Raw genomic sequence first — 11,360 nt, 5'->3', positions numbered from 1 at the left:
TCTGCATTATCCAGAATGTGAGGGAGGGTGGAGAGTCCAGCTCAGGGAGAGAGACTGGAGAGACAGAAGAATAAGAAGAGAGGGCAGAGTGGATCACTCTGGTGGTTCTGGGGTTCCCCTTCCAGGAGAGAAGAAGACAAAAATTATGTCACCATCAAGGAAGATATCCAAAGTCTCTGGCTTAAACCTGAGTATCTCCAGCTCTGGGACAGGTGGCTGGGCAGGCAAGACAAACTAAGCCAAGGACCCAGCTCTGAAGAGTTTCCTCGCCTGAGAATTCTGCAGGAGTTTCCCGGACCTCATGGCCACCTCTCATACTTTGCTCTTGTTTTTCCCCCAGGACTGATGAGGGCGTTGTATCTGGTTTCCACTGGGGTCTAGAGAAGTCATCAGAGTGAGTGGAGAAAGGGCTTCATAAAGTGGGAGATCTCCATGATTCTCCCTGAACTCCAAGATAACCAGAGAAGCCGGATGCCGCGTCCCGGAACCCCCCACCCCTGCTCCTCTGTGGGCCCTGACCTTGGGGAGACCTGGGCTGGTGAGGAGAGGATCAGGATGAACTGGGGCTGAGGAGGCAGGAGGGAAAGGGCGACCTTCAGGGCTCAGCAGCTTCCGCCGTGGCGCCTTCGCCCAGAGCTGGCGTCTGCAGACTCCTCAGGTCATTTCTCCAGGCGCCGATGCCCCACGCCACCCTCCCCTGGTCCCCGTTCCTTTGTCCCCTCCCCAGCTCCTCCCACACAGTAAGAAGCTCCTAGGTGAGCAGCTCCAGGGCCTGGGACGTGGGAGGGAGTCCAGGAGGCTGGGTCCTGGCAGGGAGGCGGAGCGAGCACGTCGCGGAGACAGGTGGCGGATGGGGACCCCAGAGATGTGGGCCAGGGTCCCAGGCTCCCTGCGCCTCTCCCGCCCCCAATGTGCCCCTTCCCAGGGTCCAGCCCCGCATTCCCGGGTACTTGGAGGCCACCGGACTCCACCTCCACCGCGCGAGCCCTGGGATCCTCAGCGGCGCCTTTGTGGACCACACGCGGGTTCTGCGCTTCCACAGCCGCAACGAGGATCAGAGTGTGAAGCTGCGGGCTCCGCGGGTGAAGAAGATGGGATAGGACTGTGGGCGCCCTGAGGAAAGTTCTCGATGACCGCAGGGAATGTGTTACTGAGGGTTCCTGGGCCGGCACCACCCACCAGGGCCAGCCGGTGAGTGACGTCAGGCTCGGGGCACAGGTGTCCCCCCAACCCCATTGGGAGGGGCCGGGGCGTCAGCTGACTCCTCACGGGTGTGGAAGCACTGGGGAAATTTTGCTCCAGGTTTCGCCTTAAGTCTGGTTGGTGACTGACTTCTGCTGTGACTAATCACAGAGGGAGGGAGGTGCTGAGGTGTGCGGGGCGAAGCGGGGATTCCAGCCCTGCCTTGGGCTGACCCATGGACAGGTCCAGAGCCCCGCACCTGCAGTTGCTGCTTGGCTGCATGGTGGCACCAGTTGAGAACTTCCTTGGGGGACACTTTCAGCCCCCTGCGACAGGGAATAATGTCCCTGAACCAGACGTAAAGACCTGGACAGCGGCGCGACCTGCCGCTCAGAGGATCAAGCGCACCTGGGAGAGGTTCTGAATCACGGAGGCTGCGAGGGAACCGGTAATGGGTCACTACACTAGGCGCAGAAGCCCGGAGCATGGCAAGGAGACGGTGCTGCTGGAAGGTACTGTAGTCCTCGGGGCCGCACGTCAGGACCTCCTGAAGCTGGAATTATGTTACCGGGAGACGTCCCTATAAGAGGGAAGGAGGCCCATATCGTGCCCCTTCCTCCTCCTCCTCAGCATTTCTGTTGTGGGTCTGGGGATTCTGCTCAGGCTCCTGAGGCTGTCCTGAGGGTGGGTGGGGAGAAGGGACAGGGAGGAGGAGTGCAGGGAGGGAACTAGGAAAGGACAGCAGTTCCCCTTGTCAACAGTGATGTGTTTGTCAGTAGTGGTGTACTTCACCGGGGGATCTTTCTCTTCCCTGGTCTTCTGTGCCCAACAATTAGAGATCACCTTTAACACAACCGGAAGATAAAATGCCAGGAAACCGAACCAGCAGAGACACAGTGCATGAAAGTACCACAAACGACTGCTAGTTTCTAACATCACAATGTAACAGATAGTATCAAAAGGTTGCAAAACCTGAGTGCAAATTAGAAAAAAAAATCATAGACATTTTAAAACTGAAAAAGAATATCATCAATGTTAGAAGCATAATAGTGGCTTCACAGACAATGAGACACATGTGTAGAGAGAGAGAGCACTAGAGATTAGGTAAACTGTTTATCCTGAATCCACTTTTAACTTTGAAAATTTCTGCTGGACCTCTGGCAAGGAGGCCGAGAGCTGGGATTCTCATTAAATTTTTTCCACCTCTGAGACTCTCCTCAGAGCAGCCATCAGCACTTGTGACCCATCACCTAATGGGAAGGTCACCTTGAGGTGCCGGGCCCAGGGATTCTACCCAGCAGAGATCACGCTGATTTGACTGTGGGAGGGCAGACCACACTCAGGACGTATAGCATGGGGACCCCGGGCCTCAGGGGAATGGGACCTTCTAGAAGTGGGTGGCTGTGCTGGTGGCTTCTGGGGAGGAGCAGGAATCGCTGTGCTGTGTGCTGCATGAGGGGCTGTTCAGGCCTCTTATACTGAGATGAGTACAAATGGGTATAAGATGGAAACCCCTTCACAGAACTGGCAAGCAGGAGCTGTTCTGGACCCTGTGACAGGGTCAGAGTTTTGATCTGAAGGTTGAGACTCCTTTCATTCCCTTCTCAGAACCCCCTTCCCAGCTCATCCTAATCATCATGGAAACAATTTCTGACTTAGAGCTACTTCCTGTTCTAGTTCTTGGAACTGTGATGTGCAAGAAGTTGTCAGGTATGGGAGGCACTAGAATGATGGTTTTGCCCCATCTCATGTGTAGGGATCCCACTGCTATTGGGGGATTTGCCCAGTCACTTCTTCCTGTTCCTGGTGGGGCTGGAGATGGTGAACCCAGTCAAGCCACAGACCCTGAGAGGGAACCAAGCAAACAGGCAGACTAACAAGGAGGGCACTGCCTGTCAAGTGGCCAACGGCCCCGATCAGAAGAGGTGAAGGGTGAGAGAGGAGGCTGCTGGGAACCAGAAGCTTGGCAGCCAGGAAGGCTGGGAAAGTTCAGGCTGACATTAGAGGATGGAGGCTGGAGACTCTGGGAGTCAACTGTGCTGTTTGCTCTGAGCCGCAGGGTGCAGGGGAGGGTCCTTTACACCAGGGAGCTTCAGGCCTCATGACTGTTTCTGGGCTCTGTACTCCCCTGATCCTCCATGAGAATTTTAAAGAGTGAGATAAGGGATCCAGGGCCCCAGGAATCGTAATCACTTTTACCAAAGAGATCATCCTTCCTTTTCATTTATTATAAGATATGAAATATTAAATCAAACTGATACAGGATTAATGTGAAGCTAGCAGGTGTTTTGTCGATGGATTCCCCTGGTTGTTTTATTGGAGGAAGAAATGGGTCTGGCCCCATCCACAGATAAGAACAGCAGGGTAGCCATACACAGAGGACCTCAATACTGGGTGCCCCAACCCTGCAGGAAAGACCCTCCCTGCAAACAGATGTCCAGGAGGGTGACTGCAGGGTCCCATGCTGGCTCTTCCTCCTCTCCTGCATCCTGGGTTTACCTTCCTAATCTCAGCTAAGTAGCAATGTTAACCAGGTATCCAACGCCCTCAGGACCCCTCTGTACCATGACACCTAACAGGGTCTTCTGTCCTCAAAAGAACTTCAGGAGGGGTCTATACTATAAAAAGCAGCATGGAAGGGGCAGCAGGAGCAGCCCATCTCTAACCCCTGGAATAGAGAGAATGGAGCCACAGTCCTTTTCCTCGCCTATCCCATGGTCCTACCTCAAATACAGTCTCCTTCTGCAGGCTCTGCTGGGTCTTTTTATTGTCATTCTCCAGGTGGTGACAGGATCCTGGACACTGATGTGGTGCTCACATCTTGCTGAAATATGATCCCTCGGACCTGATGCCAACAGGAGTTGAGGACGAGGAGCAGCTTTGGGCTATAGGGGATCTTTGGATTTGAAGGTAGGGAATGGTGATGGGCTGCCCTAGTGCTCAGGGTGTTAAGGCTGAGAGTGGCTGAGCTGAATCTGGTCATTAACATGTTCTCCACAGTTGAAAGCTGCCTTGTACAGACCAGCAAGAAACAGATTGTTCTCAGTTCCCTGTGTCTCTGTGTACACCCTGCCTTCTCTTCCCCGAGCTGCGCAGCTGATGAGCTCTGTCTCCTCCCAAGCATAGCACAGGGAGGATGGCGGGAGTAAGGCCCGTGCCCCTGATGCCTCAGAACCCCTTCCACATAATCCCAATATCCAGGCCTGGGATCTCTCCCAGGACCATCATTTCCTTTCTTGGAATGAAAGGGTTACAGGGTCTCCCTCCCAGATTTCCACTGTGACTCACTCACCCTAAATAGATGTGTTGTTCTACAGCTATCTTCTGCATATCATTGATGGAAGATGCCATAAAACATTATAAGCCATTAATAAAACATGGAGGTTAGGATCTCTTTTCGGATTCTGAGGATCTGCTGTGCTGGGGAGAGAAGGGCAGGTAGAGAGGCAGGTGCTGAGTGGTGTACGGCATCCCTCTGTGCTCAGTAAAGCTCCTGCTGTGGTCATTTCTTGTGTATTTGTCTGGATCCCTCCATGTGCTGGGATTTGTGCCTGGTCTTTAGGGGCGGGTGCTGCTCCAGGTCGGAGGCCTCACACATCTCCAGGCTGAGCCTTTCTCCAAGTCCATGGAGGTCAAGGGCTGAGAATGGCCAGTCCCACTCCTGCCTTGAGTTCACACTATTTGGCATATTTTTATATGTTGATCTGATCCTTCTCATAAGGGATGTATATGAGCATTATTTCATAGGAGAGCCGCTATCATCCCGCCGTGGCCACACTCTGTCCCTGACACCAGCATCCTGTGTGCTTTGTTGTTGCTGTCCCCTAAAGACTCGGGACAGCCTCTGCACGTGGGGCTTTTCAGATGACACAGATTGATCTTTCCCACCTTTGCCTTCTTTCCTGCTCCATTTCCAAAATGCTTCTATTGCTTCCCTTTCATTGTAGTAAGTCAGATTTTTGAATTAAGTCCTGGAAACACTCGCTCACGCCTATAGTCCTAGTACTTTGGAAGGCTGAGGCAAGGGGATTGCTTGAGTCCAGTAGTTGAAGACCAGCCTGGGCAACATAGCAAGATCCAATCTCTACCAAAACAAACTGAATTAACATTGTGAATAGATGTGTTATTCCATAAATAAATTCTTGTCACTTCTTTTGTGGGAACACCCTGTGGTCCGGGTCCTGGCAGGAAAGAGATGAGGCAGAAGGAAGACACATATTACAGAGGTGCTGGCAGGGCTAAGAAAGCCACAAGGGGGCGCTGAAGCTCCCTGGGATGATCTGTACCAGGAAACTGCAACTCTGAGCTTGAAAGAGCAAGGAAGGGAGCAACTTCCAAAACTCAGGCCAACCTGCAGCTTTCAGTAGGGATAGTCCCGCATCCCTGGGGCTGTAGGTAGAGGCCTGAAGTGATTACAGAACCACAGCTGCCCAGAGGGAGTGAGGGAATGAAAACCCTGAGTTACTTCTCCTCCCACACCCCCATCCCCTGGAGGTGTCTGTTATCATCCAAACCCAAGCAGAAGCCAGATGCCAAAGGAGCATAGGCCGTGCCCTTTGTCATGGTTGCCTCCCAGTGCAGGGGATGGGATGGAATAAAGTGGACGATGGCTCTGTGAGGAGATGGAAGCTAAGAATAATGCACTCACCTACAATGTTCACATTCTTCACAGAATTTACTTAAATATATGAGTGTTTGCTTTAATCCAAAAGTATGGCTTTAAAAAGCAACATTTCACATATAAATGCTTAGCAGGTAGTAACATTGAAAAGTACCAACTCTCCTTCCCTTTCTCCACATGGGACTGTATAAGTCATAAATTAATAACTTGAATTACTTGGGTACAAGCCATAAAAGCAGAGTCGGGCTCACATAAGCAAAAGGAAGTTGTTGGGCAACCGTGGGTGAGTTTCACAGAATCACAGACGCTTCTAAAGTACCAGGACAGCACCAAGCAGCAGGCAGCAAGCCCTGACCAGTCTCACTGGCCTCACCTGTGGAGTGGGAGAATTGTCACTGTTTCCTGGTATCTTGTCATTGCTGAGCTTTAAATTCTGGAATAGTTTACTTAAATGGCTTAGTTTGAATCTCATAAATTTCTTATTTGCTCATGATTTAATTTCAGGGATAGAGTCAATATTTGAATTTGACTCTACCTCTGAAAATGATTTCAATTTGAAACTGAATCCAAATTCCATTTCAAGGATAGAGTCAATAGAGATAGAGTCAATGTTTTCCCTTAATGGGAGCTCCTTTTCTCCGTTTATCTTGTTAGAGTAGGGGGAAGAGGAAGAGTCTTTCAAGTTCCCATGAGAGCAACCTAATTGCCCTCATCTATTTTCCTTTACTTTCCAGAAAAGAATCAAATTCCTTTCCACCCAAAATATGACAGCACCTGTGGTCCAGGGCTGGAGACCATAGTGGATGCCCAGCAGACAACTTCCTGGAATTATGGCATCCCCAGCAGACCTGGAGGTGAAAAGAGAAACTAGGCTCCAAAGGGGACACCAGTGCTGTGTTGGGGAGAGAGGAGCACACCATGGCACCCCACTCTGAAGAATGCGAGTGAGAAGAGAGGACAGGTGAACCCGACACAGCTCCAGTGAGATGGGAGGGGGGAATGCCCAGGAAGGAGAACAGCCATGGGGTAGCCCAGCCAAGGCCACCAGACATCATTACATGTCTGGGGCCCTCTCAGGCCGGCGTGGGTTTTACTGCTCCACACACTCTTGTGTTAACTGTCAGTAGATCAGTGAGAGAGCAACTTTGATACAGAGGAAACCATGGCCTGAAATGGGTCAGCCCAGAAGAATTTAGTAGTAGGTTCTATGCTTCCCTCCAGAGCCTCATACACGTAGGCAACTTTTTTTTTTTTCCAACCACACACCCTAGGTAATGAAGAAAGCTCTCTGAACTGTGTCCTTGCTGGGCACACAGACACCTGCCACATGCACATGGTATGGGAGTCATGGCTGAGGCATAGTGAGACTCCTATCTGAGCCCGGGAAAAGCTAATGACCCCACATTTGGTTCAGTCCTTGTGGGGTCCTGACTGGGGTGTGTGCCGCTGTGTTCCCACAGATGCTCTGTTAGTCCTTTGGCTCTAAGATAAACAGGCAGATGTTATATTGAAGCCTTTGTTTCTCTTACACGGAGGCAACACTACTGCAGCAGAGCAAACCTTATTGTATCAGTGCATCAACCCCAAGTTCACATTCATTACAGTAGGAAAAACTAACACGCGGTGAATTCTGCCTCCACAAGGCACAAAGACCTTGATCAGGCAACAATGATCAATGGCCTCATATCCATGTCTTCTTGCAACTCAAGCTTTACCTGGGCACCACCTCCTTGCCCCGACTCCTTGAACTTCAGCGCTCCAAGGACAGCCAGACATATGAAGAAAGTGCCAGGCACAGATGGCAGGCTGCATAATTGCTGGCCCCTGAGCGCCTGGAGAGGTTCTCAGGTCCTGGCTGGTATGGAGTTGTTGCTTCCATATTGGAGAAGGTCTGTGAGTCTGGGGCCAGACCCCATGTCACACTCTGAGATGATCTTAGTGATCAACCTGCAAGTGTTTCTACAGATTTATTCTCAGGACAATTACTTTTTTTAGACAAGTTTCTCTTCTTTCTCAGGGTTCAGCCATGACTGTTGGTGACCAAACAAATGTTCACAAATGGCAGTGATCTTTTCAATGCCAGCTTATGAATCCACACCTCACCACCTCCAGAGGTGGGAAAAGGCACCTCAATCCATGATCCAATAGTTCTTCCTGCCCTTAACCTCCTCACACACATTTGGACACTCGGAGAGTGTGGAGGGCACCCAGGGTGCATGGTGGCAGTGGAGGCCTTGGGAAAACTGGCCAGGAAGCCAAGGAATGCACCTCAGGTGACTAAATTTTTCTATACTTCTGCACTTGCTGGAGAATGACCCCAAAATATTTTTAAAGACAAATTATTTGACTACCAACCTATTCAGCTGAGCCATGGACACGGAGCAGGTGAACACTGCCTTTACCTATGACATGCCTGAAGATTCTGAGACCTACCTGCATCAGGTGAGCTGCACATGCAGAGGGACCCCCACTCTCCCACCTCCGTACTTTCTGTATCTTTTCACACTTTACATCCTCATCCCTGTCTCTGAGAGTCTTCCCTCTTTGGAGTCTTCTAGTCCTATCCTCTGCCTCCTTCCAGATGGCACATGGCTTGGCCATCACGTTTTTATCAGATGAGAATGATACCAGCATCCTCAGTATGGGCAGATCCCCTTGAGGTCAGTGTTAGGAGCTGTATGATGAGACAGGCATCTCCTCCACAGTGAGTGCTGATCTCAGGAAGCCCTTTAGGTCCTCCTAGTTCCTTAGTAGTTTGTCTTCAATCCTGTCATGTAGGTCATGGGCACCTCATGCATAATGGACACTTGACTGGTTCATGCCTGTGGTCTTTCATGCTGTGTTGGGATTTTTTTCTGACCCTGATGTGGGGTATCTGTCTTCTCTCATCATACAACATCTCTTTCCCCACTCTCAAGTCTGTCCTCTGAACCCGCACAGTACACCAGCATCTGCATGTGTGCCATGTGTTCATGTCTCATTTTCAGCTTTTCATGCCTTATTCTGACCATGCCACATTTCCCCTCAGTTGAACAGACACGATAGGGGACTCACCCATTCTGAAATGTGACCATCTGCCCTTCAGGAGAGGACAGCAGTGTGGGTGGTACATGGCACCATATTCAAGCTTACTTACGTGGCATTGGATGTCGGGACAAGGAAAAATACTGAGGCACTGTGTGCATGTTATTTGTGCAAGAGAACGTAACTCCTTGACCGTGAAATCAGGACAAGGAGTGGAGTGTGTGATAAGGAACACTGAAAACAGCCTCCTGAGAATGCAGTTGGAGTGCTTTTACAAGGCCACAGGTATCTCATGACCCAACCTCAAAAAGCCATCTAGTGGATGTTACTAGTTTAACAAGCCCTTTCAGTAAATACTTGGTGGAGGGATGCTGGGGCACTCTCTCAGAAGAGTTGTGCCCCGTCCCGCTCAGCTGGAATTGTCTGAAAACTCATTCTTGGTGTTCAGTGCAAGATATAAGCTTTGCAAGCAGAGTAGCGGTGAAGGAGACCGTGCTACCCCCACCCCTGACATCGTCTTCCCCCACCCCCTGGTTTCCCTCTTCTGCATCAGCACCACTCCTGATTGTCAGAATGTTTAACATAGCTAAACATGAAACACAAGTGCATCTGCATTATGTGTGGGTGCTCTCTCATTTTATTGTATTTGGGGTGAGGTTATTTTAAGGCATGGTACAGGGTAAATTCCTGTAAGGCCTGGGTGCCCTGCTGTGAGGTCAAAGGGGGATGGGACCAAGACTGCAGAGCCCTGGCTCCCCAACTACCTGCCAATTGCCAGCCCTTCGTGGAGGTCTCTTCTGCTTTCCCTGGCCTGGGAGAGGCTGGGGTGTTTCTGATCCTGGGGTTCCTGTGGGGGGCGGTGGGCAGTATTTCCAGGGATGGAGGGTGCCGGGGGCATCCGTGGGAAGCTTGGGTGTCTGCTCCCAGGTTCTCTCAGTGCCTCTTCATCTGTTTTTTCAGCTTTTGGATCTTGAGCACCAGAGCCTGGGCCCACCAACCCCTCCTGCCCTTCCAGCAGGGCCTGGTCCAGCTCCAGCTGCTGCTCTAGCAGCTCCTCAGCTTTGGCCAGCTCAGCTGTGTTGGGGGCTCAGGATCCTGGTGAGAGGGAGTGGGGGAGGGAGCATCAGCCAGGGAAGGGGGCTGAGGCCTTAGGAAGCTGTGGTCTGGCTGCAAGTGAGGAATTCAGCCTCCCTTTCTCTTTTTCCAGCCCATTAGCTTAAGTCCACCTGTACCGAGAAGTCCAGGGAACTCCCTGTCTCGGGCATAGGCTTCTGCAGGGCAGGTAGAGATCGCTGGATCAGGATTGTAACTGGACGCCTTCAACAAGGATATGGGGTCACTGGAAAAAGATGACTGACTGTCCCTCCCCACTAAGAAATAATTAATTGTTCGATGAGGGGTTATTCCTGTTCAAGAAAATCTCTGGACTGTGCTGCTCTGAAGGGGACGAGGTCTGGGCTGGGCTAGGGTGGGAAGGAGCTGAGAGCTGGAAATAGGCAAAACGCTGCAGGGGTGAGGGTGGTGAAGGGTGGGATTGAGAGGCTTCCCCCACTCCTGTGCTGACCCCCTTCACCTCCTCCACTCGCACCCTTGCAGTGACATGGGAGCTGGCCTTATCTTCCCACTGCCCCTGAAGCTGTTTGCTCTTCCATGCTTGCCTTTGGGCTCTGGGAGTAGCAAGTTTAGGAGCCGTGGGGTCCCAGGGACCAGGAGGGCAGGAGGGGAAAGAAACAGCACCGCCAGAGCCAAGGGAGAAGGAGGCAGTGGCAGGTGAGGCAAGGAGCTGTTTGAGCCACTGAGCAGCCACCAGGAGCCGGCTCTCTCCAGGCCTGTCTTCACTTCAGTGCCTGGCCCTGCCCAGAACCCTACTCCTGCTCTGCTCTCAACCTGGCCTCAGACAGGATCTTGAAAAACTCCTATTCCTAATGTGAAAAATGTTTCTACCAGTTTAGGCAGAACTTGCTTTAGAGCACTGGTGCCCAGCCTTCCACAGGTCGTGTCTGTTTTTCTTGACACTGTGTCTTTTTTCATTTATTCTTCTGCGAGGAAGGAATTATATCACTGGTTTGCGGATGAGGAAATTCATTCAGCACTCACCCACTGGCCAAGTGTCTGCTTGTGCCAGCTGTGGCTCAGATGTACTCAAGGCTCTATAGCTAACTGGTGGAAAGGCCTGGAGGGCTCATATTCAGGTTCACTTAACTCGAAAACTCATATTGACCTTATTGAAGTACTGATTCCTGCTTTGCAATCCATGCCACAAACTTCATTGTCTTGTTTTAAGAAATTGTCACAGAAGCCTCTAGGAACCACCTCCTGATCAGCCAGCAGTCATCAACATTGAGGCAAGACCCTCCCCCAGCAAAAAGATTAAGATGAGCTGAAGCCTCAGACGATCGTTAGCATTTTTCAGCAATAGAGTAATTTTAAATTAATGTATCTGCATAGTTCTTTTACACATAATGTTATTATACATTTAGTAGGCTACAGTAGAGTATAAATATAATTTTTATATTCACTGGAAAAACAAAAA

At 50.9% G+C, this 11,360-nt stretch overlaps 1 long non-coding RNA gene across 2 annotated transcripts; it reads left to right on the top strand.

Moving 5' to 3' along the window:
* Positions 1-1,372: 1,372 nt before the first annotated feature.
* LOC105472066 (uncharacterized) lies at positions 1,373-10,594 on the top strand. Of its 2 annotated transcripts, none has more exons than XR_011622987.1 (3): positions 1,373-1,694; positions 3,964-4,092; positions 6,538-10,594. It is a non-coding gene; the product is annotated as an uncharacterized lncRNA (long non-coding RNA). The 2 variants fall into 2 exon arrangements; XR_011622988.1 differs by having other exon boundaries at positions 2,791-4,092.
* The last annotated feature ends 766 nt before the right edge of the window (positions 10,595-11,360 follow it).

The sequence above is a fragment of the Macaca nemestrina genome, chromosome 5 (assembly GCF_043159975.1).
Source record: "Macaca nemestrina isolate mMacNem1 chromosome 5, mMacNem.hap1, whole genome shotgun sequence".
Classification (NCBI taxonomy): domain Eukaryota; kingdom Metazoa; phylum Chordata; class Mammalia; order Primates; family Cercopithecidae; genus Macaca; species Macaca nemestrina.
The sequence above is the reverse complement of the archived record's forward strand: the minus strand, read 5'-3'. Positions and strand labels throughout refer to the sequence as shown.